The sequence below is a fragment of the Ranitomeya imitator genome, chromosome 3 (assembly GCF_032444005.1).
Source record: "Ranitomeya imitator isolate aRanImi1 chromosome 3, aRanImi1.pri, whole genome shotgun sequence".
NCBI lineage: Eukaryota > Metazoa > Chordata > Amphibia > Anura > Dendrobatidae > Ranitomeya > Ranitomeya imitator.
In genome coordinates, this window is record NC_091284.1 from 206632458 (window position 1) to 206644184 (window position 11727).

General features: G+C 45.6%; 1 long non-coding RNA gene across 1 annotated transcript; it reads left to right on the forward strand.

Moving 5' to 3' along the window:
• Positions 1 to 1920: 1920 nt before the first annotated feature.
• On the forward strand, positions 1921 to 2775 carry LOC138671997 (uncharacterized). Its single transcript, XR_011319524.1, has 2 exons — positions 1921 to 2072; positions 2235 to 2775. It is a non-coding gene; the product is annotated as an uncharacterized lncRNA (long non-coding RNA).
• The last annotated feature ends 8952 nt before the right edge of the window (positions 2776 to 11727 follow it).

Sequence of the window (11727 nt, forward strand, 5' to 3'; positions counted from 1 at the left end):
TGTGGCGGAGATTCATAGATGATATCTTTTGTATCTGGGACGGGCCAATAGAAACACTTTTACTTTTTGACTCTCACATCAATAGTATTTGGCCCGAACTCAAATTTACCCTGCAGTACAGTACGGAAATGATTAGTTTCCTTGACACCATGTTACAAAAGAACGCAGAAGGTACCCTTTCTATAGATCTGTTCACCAAAACCACAGATAGGAACAGCTTACTAGAATATACTAGTTTCCACCCCCCAGCCATTAAGAAGTCCATTCCTATTTCACAGTTCCAGAGAGTCAAAAGGATTGTAACCAAGGAAGACGCTAAGACACTACGACTTGATGAAATGGAAGAGAAATTTTCCACCAGGGGCTATCCATCACAACTCCTGACCTCTGCAAGACATGCTACCCCCAGAAACAGGGTCTCCACTTCGCGCATACCCTTTGTTAATACCTTCCACCCTTACTCCAAGTGGGTCCAGGCTTCACTACATAAACATTGGAACATTCTCAGTAAGAGTTATACTAACATCCCCGAGTTCCAACAACCGTTTCTCCCCTGCTACCGGCGACCCACCAACATTAGGGACAAACTGGTAAGGGCTGATATTGGGTCCAATATCAGGATACCAAAACAGTTGTTTTTACAGTCACAGAGACAGGGTACTTTTCCCTGTCTCAAATGCCTCCAATGCAACAATATCCAGAAGGGTGATCATTTTTTTCACCCCCACACAGGCCAGAGTTACCCGGCGAAAGGCTTCTTCACCTGTGATTCCATGTATGTGGTCTACATGATCAAGTGCCCTTGCGGCCTTGCATATGTGGGAGAGACCACGCAAGCCATACGTGATAGGATATCACAACATAAATCTAACATAAGGTGTAAGAAGAACCATCTCCCCCTTCCGTATCACTTTCACAATGCAGGGCATAATCTGGCCCAACTGAGGTTCCAAGTTCTAGAACAAGTGGACATTAACAGAAGGGGACAGAACAGGATTAAACTGTTAAAGAAACGTGAGGCGTATTGGATTTTTACCCTTCAGACTCTGGAACCTAGGGGACTAAATAGAGATTACGACACCTCCAGTTTTCTGTGATCTATGGACAACTATATGATACCATCATTTTATATGTGATTCCATCATGTTGCATTCAATTCATTGTAATTGAACCCTCGCACTGTAATTCATGCTTTGTTGCAGTCTATAGTATTATCCATGTGCTTTCATTAATCTATGTTCTCTTTTTCCTCATAGAACCGCTAGTCCTGCACTTATTCACTCTTTTTGGGCACCCCGTGCTATCCACGGTATAGTATATCATACTATAGCAGATTACCTATTGCTTTATTTCTTCAGTATGTTCTCTCCTAGCCGCTTTTGTATATGCCACAATAGCCCACGTTTATTTCCGCACATGACACTACACCCATCCTGGGAACCTTGTTACCATTAGTATTACATCCCTCTTCCTTTTTAATCCAGGAGCTACCATTCCCTCACATACATCAGTTCCTGTGTCTACACACTCATTCCCCTCTGCTACATGAAGCCAGCAGCGCCTGTATCTTTATACAGGCTCACAATACCCTGTGCCTGCACACACCCACTGTGGTCACATGACTGCCTTGACGTGCAGCTGCATGTGATACGCCCCCTCCTAGCTAAATACCCGGAAGTTCTGGCCCCACTTGCAGCGTGACTCCCTCAGCGTCTCAGCACGCCACCAGCGCTCCAGGCAACAGAACGGTAAGCACACACACGTGGCGTTCCCCCCTCTAAACGCCCCTCCATTATGTGAGTGCGTTACACTGACCCATCATTGTTTCACCATTTTAGTGCACAGTGTGGGCACATCGTATGCCCAAGCAGCTTATTCTGCTCAGTCACGGTCTCCATTAGTGGTAAGCTTGTCCATCATTATCCTACACTTACCATGTGGTAGATTTCCCTTATAACCTGGGAAATTCTTATTGAATCTCTTTTTGAACATTGCAGCCTCTGAAATTTGCCTCTACATATATTGTCAGCATACTCATGCATCTGATTAAATGTCCAGATCCTACGCTCCAGGTGATTATTCTCTTACATCAGCCTATTTAGCATCACAGGACACACAACATGGGCAGCTATCCCATTGTCACCGTATTTCCTTGTAATCCTACTTCTCTTGAACTGTTGAGATTGCCTCTGTGTTTTATTACTCTGCTTTTGACACTACGTTCTCTTCTCCAGATCATGAGATGTTGGCACGATACACCAGAGCACGATTATGGCATTGTTCTTTTAGGCACCTCTCTAGTACGCATCACGATACCTCAGCTTATCTACGTCACCCACTTAGATCCATAAGGAGCACATATGTTCGTCTCTCCGTTCCACAATATCCTTTCCATTAGGATCTCAAGTTGGTACTGATGACTCTATATTTAATGGACGTCACGCCTTGTGTTTTGTCACTCTGGAAACGCTCTGTGCTTGTCTCTCCGGAAACTAGTCTAACAGCTGCAGTCACTGTTATTTCAGCATTTTGACATATATTGCAGTTATTTATGTTTTTTGTCTTATATTGAGTTATGTAATGTGTTTTGACATTGACAGATTGTTATTTTGATCCTTATATTTCTTTTTTTCTATTTTGTATAATCTCTGTATTACATTAGATAAACTTGCTCTGAGGAAGGTCCACAAAGGACCGAAAACGTTTAGCAAGATACGAGCTACAGCTGATCTGTTTGTCCTGATGCAAAATAAATGACTTTATTTTCTACAAGCATTATTGAGTGCCAAGCTTTTTGATACAGTCTTCTAGTTTGTTAAACCTGAGGGTGGGTTAAAGGTTACCTTTGAAATTGGTTCAATTAGGCTTCGGCCTACACTCTGCTCCTCCTGCAGACCCTGGGCTCTAATACCACCAGTTGGTGCCTGGAAGTGCTGGCTGCACAGAGAAAAACACCCGCCAATGTGTCAGTGGGGTTTAGTAACGCCAGCTGTTCCCCTGCTGTGTAGTCGGCAACGTGTCCAGCACAAGCCACACTGGCACAACAGACCTAAAGCTGCCACCAGTGCAGGCTTTGACCTACACTCTGCTCCTCTCCTCCTCCTGCTGACCCTGGGCTCTAACACCGCCAGTTGGTGCCCGAAAGTGCTAGCTGCACAGAGCAAAACACCCGCCAATGTGTCAGTGGGGTTCAGCAACGCCAGCTGTTCCCCTGCTGTGTAGCTGGCAACTGGTTCCAGTACCGTCAGCTGGTTCCGGGCAGAGCCTTTGGCTTAGGTGCCTCCTTCTGGGTATCCGAGTTCCACCAACGTCAGGTGGTCCTTGGTAGTGCTTTCTGGCATGGGTACCTCCTGCATAGTAGCCGTGTTCCAGTAACGTCAGCTGGTCCTCGGTAGTTCCATTGGCTCTTGGACCTTCTCCTACCCATCCGGGTTTCAGTACCGTCAGCTGGTTCTCGGCAGTGTCTTTTGCTCTTGTACCTTCTGCTCCCCATCCTGGTTCCAGTACCGTCAGCTGGTTCTGGGCAGAGCCTTTGGCTTAGGTGCCTCCTTCTGGGTATCCGAGTTCCACCAACGTCAGGTGGTCCTTGGTAGTGCTTTCTGGCACGGGTACCTCCTGCTTTGTAACCGGGTTCCAGTAACGTCAGCTGGTCCTCGGTGGTTCCATTGGCTCTTGGACCTTCGGGTAGCCATCCGAGTTCCAGTTCCATCAGCTGGTTCTCGGCATTTTCTCAGCCTTCTTGTACCTTCTGCTACATTTCCAAGTTCAAGACCCTAAAGACGACGACCCGGAAGACCACCCCTAAGATGATGACGACACCAGAGACGACAACCACTGAGATGACGACGACCCTGGAGACGATGACCCTGAAGACCACCCCGATGATAACGATGACGACGACGACGACTATGGAGACGACGACCCTGGAGACGACGACCCTGGAGCCGACGACATGGAAGACCGAGAAGCAGAAGAACAAGAGGCTGCAGAACAAAGAGCAGAAGAACATTAAGCATAACACTTAATATCAGAGCAAAAGATATTATCTAAATTATAAGCAGAAGAAGACTAAGCAGTGTATGGGGGTGAGTCCGTTCCTCCTCGTGGTGCCCTGGATAAAGCCTGATGCTGCAGGCCAAAGTGAAAGCGGACAAATGTAACTCTTTTGTGACAGGCAGAACGGAAGGTGTAATCTTCAAACTTTTATAGATAACAACTACAGGAATGCCTGTCACAAATAAGAATATGATGAAGAAGTAGAATAGGAAGAAGAATAATAGTTGAATAAAAAGAATATGAAGAATGTAACAAAAAAAATAGGTAGAAGATGAAGATGAAGATGAATAAGGTGAAGAAGAAGTTGATGTCAAAGATGCTGATGATGATGAAGAAGAAAGTGTTGGAAAAGTAAAAAAAAAAGGTGAAGGGCGTGGAAGTAGTGAAACATCAATATCTGACAAAATAAAAAAAAATCTTAACATAGTCAATATCTTTGTAACTCTGAACGTCTTAAAAAAAAAATTCATGCTATTCTATTTGATTGGGCTAAACCTCTATGCCTTTAATGTCTCCGCCACCTCCCCCAATACATCCTACATTATTCTTAGTTGTTTTTACCCCTCGCCACGACAGCACCCTACAGGAGAGAGGGATCCGCCCCACAGGAACAGGAAACCTACAGAAAGATAAAGGGGGGCGGTCCGCCTTTCCTCCTCAGTTAAGGTTTCCTGTTCCTGTGGGAACGACAGGACTCTAGAAGCTACAGAAGTACCTGGGCATGCACGCCGCCTGTGCAGTCTCTTCGGAACGGCAGGGGCTGCAGCCTGGAAGCAGCGTCGGGGGAGTTCCGCTAGACGGCTCCCTCCTCGTCTGGGAGGCATACAGATGGCCGGGTCCGGAGAAAGCCGCCCGGCATCTGCATTATGCGGTGGCTTCAGCGTGGGCGTTCCTCGCCCGGCAGAAGGGGTGAGTGAGAGGAGCTTCCTGCATGGCGGTCCGGGGACTGAAGGCCGCTCCGCGCGCGCTGACTGCCATTAGTAAGTTCACCCCGGAAGTAGATGCTAAACTTCCAGGGTAAGCAGGCCGAGATCAGCGGTGGGGGTGGCGCGAGTTCGCGCATGCGCAGTACCGCAAAAAAAAAAATGGCGCTCTATATAAACTGGCTAACCACTGTTACCTGCGATGCAAGATGTCATCTCCAGGTGCCATGGATCCGGCAGCAGGAGACCCAGTTCCCTCCAAGGACCGCTCCAGCAGAGGATCATCAGATGCCGGTCGAAAGAGCGACACAGTGGATAAATCCAAAGGATCTCGGCCGTCTGATCCGGTAATAAAAAGCTTCACTGGGTGAGTTTATAACTCTGCCTATTAAGCTGACGCCGTCTCCCCTCCTTTCTCTCTATTTCTCCTCCTCTCACTATGTCTTGTCTGGATCAGGCCAAAAAACGACAAAAAACCAAACATAAGGAATGCGCCTTATGTAGCCAGCCCCTACCAGACTCATACCCCAAAAAACTCTGCAAAGATTGTATAGCAGAAACCACACAAGGAGCAGCGGTGTCTATTATGGACTTACGCGCCATTATAAGAGAGGAGTTAAAGGCTATGTCACAGGATAAACCACAAAAAAGTAAATCCAAAAAGCCAACACCTTTATCAGACTCTGATAGTGAACAAGCCGTACTCTCAGATATCTCTATAGCCTCTTCATCATCATCATCATCATCATCTTCAGAAATTGAGGGACGTTCATGTTTCCCCTTAGATAGTGTGGATAATCTAGTGAAATCAATAAGAGACACTATGGGGTGTGAGGAGACAAAGGGCGCACAAACCACGCAGGATATAATGTTTGCGGGTTTGGCGGAGAGGAAAAGGAAATGCTTTCCAGTCATTCTAGCAGTGAAAGCATTAATAAAAAGAGAATGGGAGAAACAAGATCAGAGAAGTTTTTTGCCCTCGGCGTCAAAACGGAAATACCCGTTTAGTGACGATGAGTTACTTACGTGGACCAAAATCCCTAAGGTTGACGCAGCTGTTGCCTCTACCTCTAAGCCGTCCACATTGCCTGTTGAAGATGCGGGGTTACTCTCAGACCCTCTAGATCGCAAAGCCGAGTCGTCCCTTAAAAGATCCTGGGAGGCAACTACAGGCATATTTAAGCCAGCAATAGCGAGCACTTGCACCGCCAGGTCAATGCTCATCTGGATTGACCAGCTAGACCAAAGCATTGAGAATAAAATGTCACGGGAAAAATTACGAGCTGCTATTCCCTTAATACGAGGTGGAGCAGCCTTTATGGCGGACGCGTCTGCAGATTCTCTCCGCCTAGCAGCTAGATCCGCAGGTCTGGTAAACAATGCAAGACGGGCATTATGGATGAAGAGCTGGAGAGGGGACGCACAATCAAAATCTAAGATATGCGCAATCCCATGTGAGGGTGAGTTCCTCTTTGGAAAAACCTTAGACGACATACTCCAGAAGGCAAAAGACAGGAAAAAGGCTTTTCCTGATACCTCTATTCCCTTTTATAGGAGAGCCTTTAAGAGAAGGCCATTCGGCAAGAGAAGGCAGACGGACAGGTCGGCAACATGGTTCCCTAAGGAAGATAAACAAAGAGGTACCATGTTCAGAAGACCCAACCCCCCAAAAGAAAGCAAATACTGAGGATATAACCATTCCAGTAGGGGGCAGATTAAAATGTTTCACTCCCCAGTGGGAAAATATTACAACTAGTTCGTGGATTTTAAATATAATCAGAGATGGAATAAAATTACAATTCTCTCGCTTTCCCCACGAATCATACATTATAACATCTCTCAGCTCGCCTATACAACAGGAGGTCCTTGAGAATGAAATCCAAACCCTATTATCAAAACGGGTTTTAGTCCAAGTTCCGGAAGGACAGGAGACTAGAGGATTCTATTCTCCTCTATTCTTAATTTCCAAACCCGATGGTTCATTCAGAACAATCCTTAGGCTATATTCACACTTAGCGGTTTTTACCGCGGAACCGCCGCGATTTTGATGCTGCGGGTCCGCAGCAGTTTCCATAGCGTTTACAGTAACATGTAAACCCTATGGAAACCGCAAACCGCTGTGCACATGCTGCGGGAAAAACCGCGCGGGAACGCAGCGGTTTACAACCCGCAGCATGTCACTTCTTTGTGCAGAATCGCTGCGATTCTGCACCCATAGGAATACATTGAACCGCTTACTTCCCGCATGGGGCTGTGCCCACGTTGCGGGAAGTAAGCGGATAATGTGCGGGTGGTACCCGGGGTGGAGGAGAGGAGACTCTCCTCCAGGCCCTGGGAACCATATTTGGGGTTAAAAAATAAAAAATCTGGTTATACTCACCCTCTGATGTCCGGAGCTCCTGGGCGCTGCACGCGGCCGTCCGGTCAGAGTTGCTGTGCGACCAGGACCTGCGGTGACGTCGCGGTCACATGACCGTGACGTCACGAAGGGTCCTTCTCCCACAGCATCTTAGGAACCGGACCGCCGGGTGCAGCGCCCAGGAGATCCGGACATCAGAGGGTGAGTATAACCAATTTTTATTATTTTTAACATTACTATTGATGCTGCATATTGCTGCATATGCAGCATCAATAGTATAGGCGGAAACCCGCAGCGGAAAACGCGGAACAAACCGCGATAAATCTGCAGGGAGAACCGCAGTTGTTTTGCCCTGCAGATTTATCAAATCCGCTGCGGGAGAACCCGCAGGGACCCGACGCAAGGTGTGAACTAAACCTCAAAAAGCTTAATTCATTTATTAAAACTGATACATTTAAAATGGAGTCTATAAAATCCACCATAAAGCTACTCTTTCCAAACTGTATGATGGGGGGCATTGATCTAAAAGATGCTTACTAACATCTCCCTATTCATGACAGATGCCAGAAGTTCTTCAGGGTAGCGGTGGCAATCAAAGGCAAGATTTGTCATTTCCAGTATGCAGCCATGCCCTTCGGCCTTTCTACAGCTCCAAGGATTTTCACCAAAGTGATTCTAGAGGTGATGGCTTATCTTCGCCAAAAAGAGACATTAATTGTGCCCTACTTAGATGACTTTTTAGTCATCAGAAATTCAGTTTCTCAGTGTGCTGACCGTTTAGCTCATGCAATTTCATCTCTACAGGACCTAGGTTGGATAATCAATATCGACAAATCCAGACTGACTCCACTGTCACTTCAAGCGTTTCTGGGGTTCCATCTAGACTCCATAACTCAAAAATGTCTGCTCCCTCAGGTAAAAATCTCACTCATCAGACATAAAGTCACAACAGCAATAAATAATCCTCACATGACCCTAAGAAAAGCCATGTCATTACTGGGATCTCTTATTTCCTCTATCCATGCAGTCCAATGGGCACAATACCATACCCGGATACTGCAGCACCAAATCCTCCAAGAGGAAAGACGGCTACTTAGCTTAAATGCAAAGATAACGTTGCCCCAGGAAGTTTTATGTTCTTTAATGTGGGGGCTGGATTCTAACCATTTGATGAGTGGTGTTCCATGGGTAATAACACCATCTCATATTATAACCACTGACGCCAGTCCTCATGGATGGGGCGCTCATATGGGAAATGATTTTTGCCAAGGGTTATGGGACACGGAAGAATGCCACAACTCATCTAATCTGAAAGAACTAAATGCAGTAAGATACGCCTTATGTCATTTTCTCCCACAGCTCCGGGGAAAAGACGTCCGAATCCTTTCCGACAACACCACCACAGTGGCTTATATAAACAGACAAGGAGGTACTCAATCAGAGACTCTGATGTCTTCCGCTGGGAAAATTCTGGATTTGGCAGAAAAACATCTATTATCCCTCACTGCAGTTCACATAAAGGGGAAAAACAACCAGCAGGCAGACTTCTTAAGTCAACATACCCTAAGGCAGGGAGAGTGGTGCTTAAACCATCATATCTTCCAACAGATAGTATCCCTATGGGGTTGTCCGCAAATAGACCTCTTCGCCACGAGAAAAAACAGGCAAGTCCAGAAATTTGCATCCCTATCGTTAGCAGATCATCCGGACATTCTAGACGCTCTCCAAACCACTTGGCAATACAGTCTAGCGTACGCCTTCCCTCCGATAATATTGTTACCACAGGTTATTCGGAAGATCAGGGAGGATGGAGCGAGAGTTGTACTAATAGCACCATTCTGGCCCAAAAGGCCATGGTTCTCATGCCTACAAGCCATGTCGGTTTCGGACCCTTGGGTCCTCCCCTCGACACCCAACCTTCTCTTCCAGGGTCCGTTCTCCACCCCCAGGTGGACAATCTCCATCTGACAGCCTGGAATTTGAGAGATGCTAAAATTAAGGGGATTTTCCGAGGGACTAATTGACACACTCCTCCAAAGTAGAAAACGTTCTACCACAAAAATTTATACAAAAATCTGGAAAAAATTCCTACAGTTCCATAAATCTCCCAACACATCAGAAATTCCAGTACAATCTATATTGGAATTCCTTCAAAAAGGGAGGGAACTAGGTTTAGCTGTAAATACGTTAAAAGTTCACGTATCAGCACTGGGAGCCCTCTATGGCCATAATATTGCAGGAAATAAATGGGTATCCCGATTTATCACGGCTTGTGAAAGGATAAATCCTGTTAATATACCTAGAATTCCACCCTGGGATCTAAATTTAGTTTTACAAGCCCTAACAGACTCTCCATTTGAACCAATAGATTCAGTATCCATTAAATATTTATCACTTAAAACCATCCTCTTGGTAGCACTGACTTCAGCTAGGAGAATCAGTGACATCCAAGCTCTTTCTATAGATCCACCTTTCCTGCTAACTTTTCAGGATAAGTTGATACTTAAATTAGACCCTTCCTATCTCCCCAAGGTAGCGAAGAAATTCCATAGGTCACAAGAAATAGTCCTACCCACCTTTTTCAGTAACCCTTCCACTCCTGAGGAATGTAAATATCACACTCTAGATGTTAAAAGAGTAGTTTTAAAATACATTGAAAGGACCAGTAGCTGGCGACAGTGTAGGGCTCTGTTTATATCCTTTCAGGGTCACAAGAAGGGTCATGCAGTCACAAAAAGCACCTTATCCCGGGGGATCAGGGAGTCTATCACACTGGCTTACTCCGCGAGGAAAGAAAACCCTCCGGAAGGCATAACGGCACACTCTACCAGAGCTATGGCATCCTCCTGGGCCGAAAGAGGAGACATCCCAATAGAAACCATATGTAAGGCGGCAACTTGGTCAGATCCTTCTACTTTCTATAACCACTATAGGCTTGACCTATCGTCTACTTCTGACCTAGACTTTGGCAGGACTGTCCTCAGCACGGTGGTCCCCCCCTAGCTGATGGTCTCTGAAAGATCTCCTGTAGGGTGCTGTCATGGTGAGGGGTAAAAAGCCGGATTACTCACCGGTAATACTCTTTTAGTGAGTCCACGATAGCACCCTATTACATCCCTCCCTAGGTTAATATAGTATATACTAATAAAGTAAAAAGTTCCTCTTACTAAATATAGTGCAAATAAGTTTAAACTTAAATAATGATATTTTGCCTAATACTGGCGGTCCTCCGGGTACTCTGAAATCAAAACTGAGGAGGAAAGGCGGACCGCCCCCCCTTTATCTTTCTGTAGGTTTCCTGTTCCTGTGGGGCGGATCCCTCTCTCCTGTAGGGTGCTGTCGTGGACTCACTAAAAGAGTATTACCGGTGAGTAATCCGGCTTTTCCTTCATGTAGAATGAACCTACAAGGAAAGAAAGGGTTTATTTTAATTCCGATATTTTCATCCCATTGACTTGCATTGGTATCGGGTATCGGTATTGGCGATATCCGATATTTTTTGAATATCGGCCGATCCAATCCGATACGATACTTTCCGATATTGGAAGGTATTGCTCAACACTAGTCATTACGAGTTCATGGACACAAAACATGTCTAGGCTCTTTTTTATACAAGTGGTGAAAAAATATTCCAAAGTTTGTTAAAAAAAAAATTATAATAATAATAATAATAATAATAATTTTATTTATATAGCGCCAACATATTCCGCAGCGCTTTACAAATTATAGAGGGGACTTGTACAGACAATAGACATTACAGCATAACAGAAATACAGTTCAAAACAGATACCAGGAGGAGTGAGGGCCCTGCTCGCAAGCTTACAAACTATGGGGAAAAGGGGAGACACGAGAGGTGGATGGTAACAATTGCTTTAGTTATTTGGACCAGCTATAGTGTAAGGCTCAGGTGTTCATGTAAAGCTGCATGAACCAGTTACCTGCCTAAGTATGTAGCAGTACAGACACAGAGGGCTAATACTGCATAAAGTGTATGAGAACATGATGCGAGGAACCTTTTTTTTTTTTTTTTTTTTTTTTTATTATAAATAGGCCACACAGGGATCGTTAGGTTAATGCATTGAGGCGGTAGGCCAGTCTGAACAAATGAGTTTTTAGGGCACGCTTAAAACTGTGGGGATTGGGGATTAATCGTATTAACCTAGGTAGTGCATTCCAAAGAATCGGCGCAGCACGTGTAAAGTCTTGGAGACGGGAGTGGGAGGTTCTGATTATTGAGGATGCTAACCTGAGGTCATTAGCGGAGGGCACGGGTAGGGTGGTAGACTGATACCAGGGAGGAGATGTAGGGTGGTGCTGAGCCATGGAGTGCTTTGTGGATGAGGGTAGTAGTTTTGTACTGTATTCTGGAGTGGATGGGTAGCCAGTGTA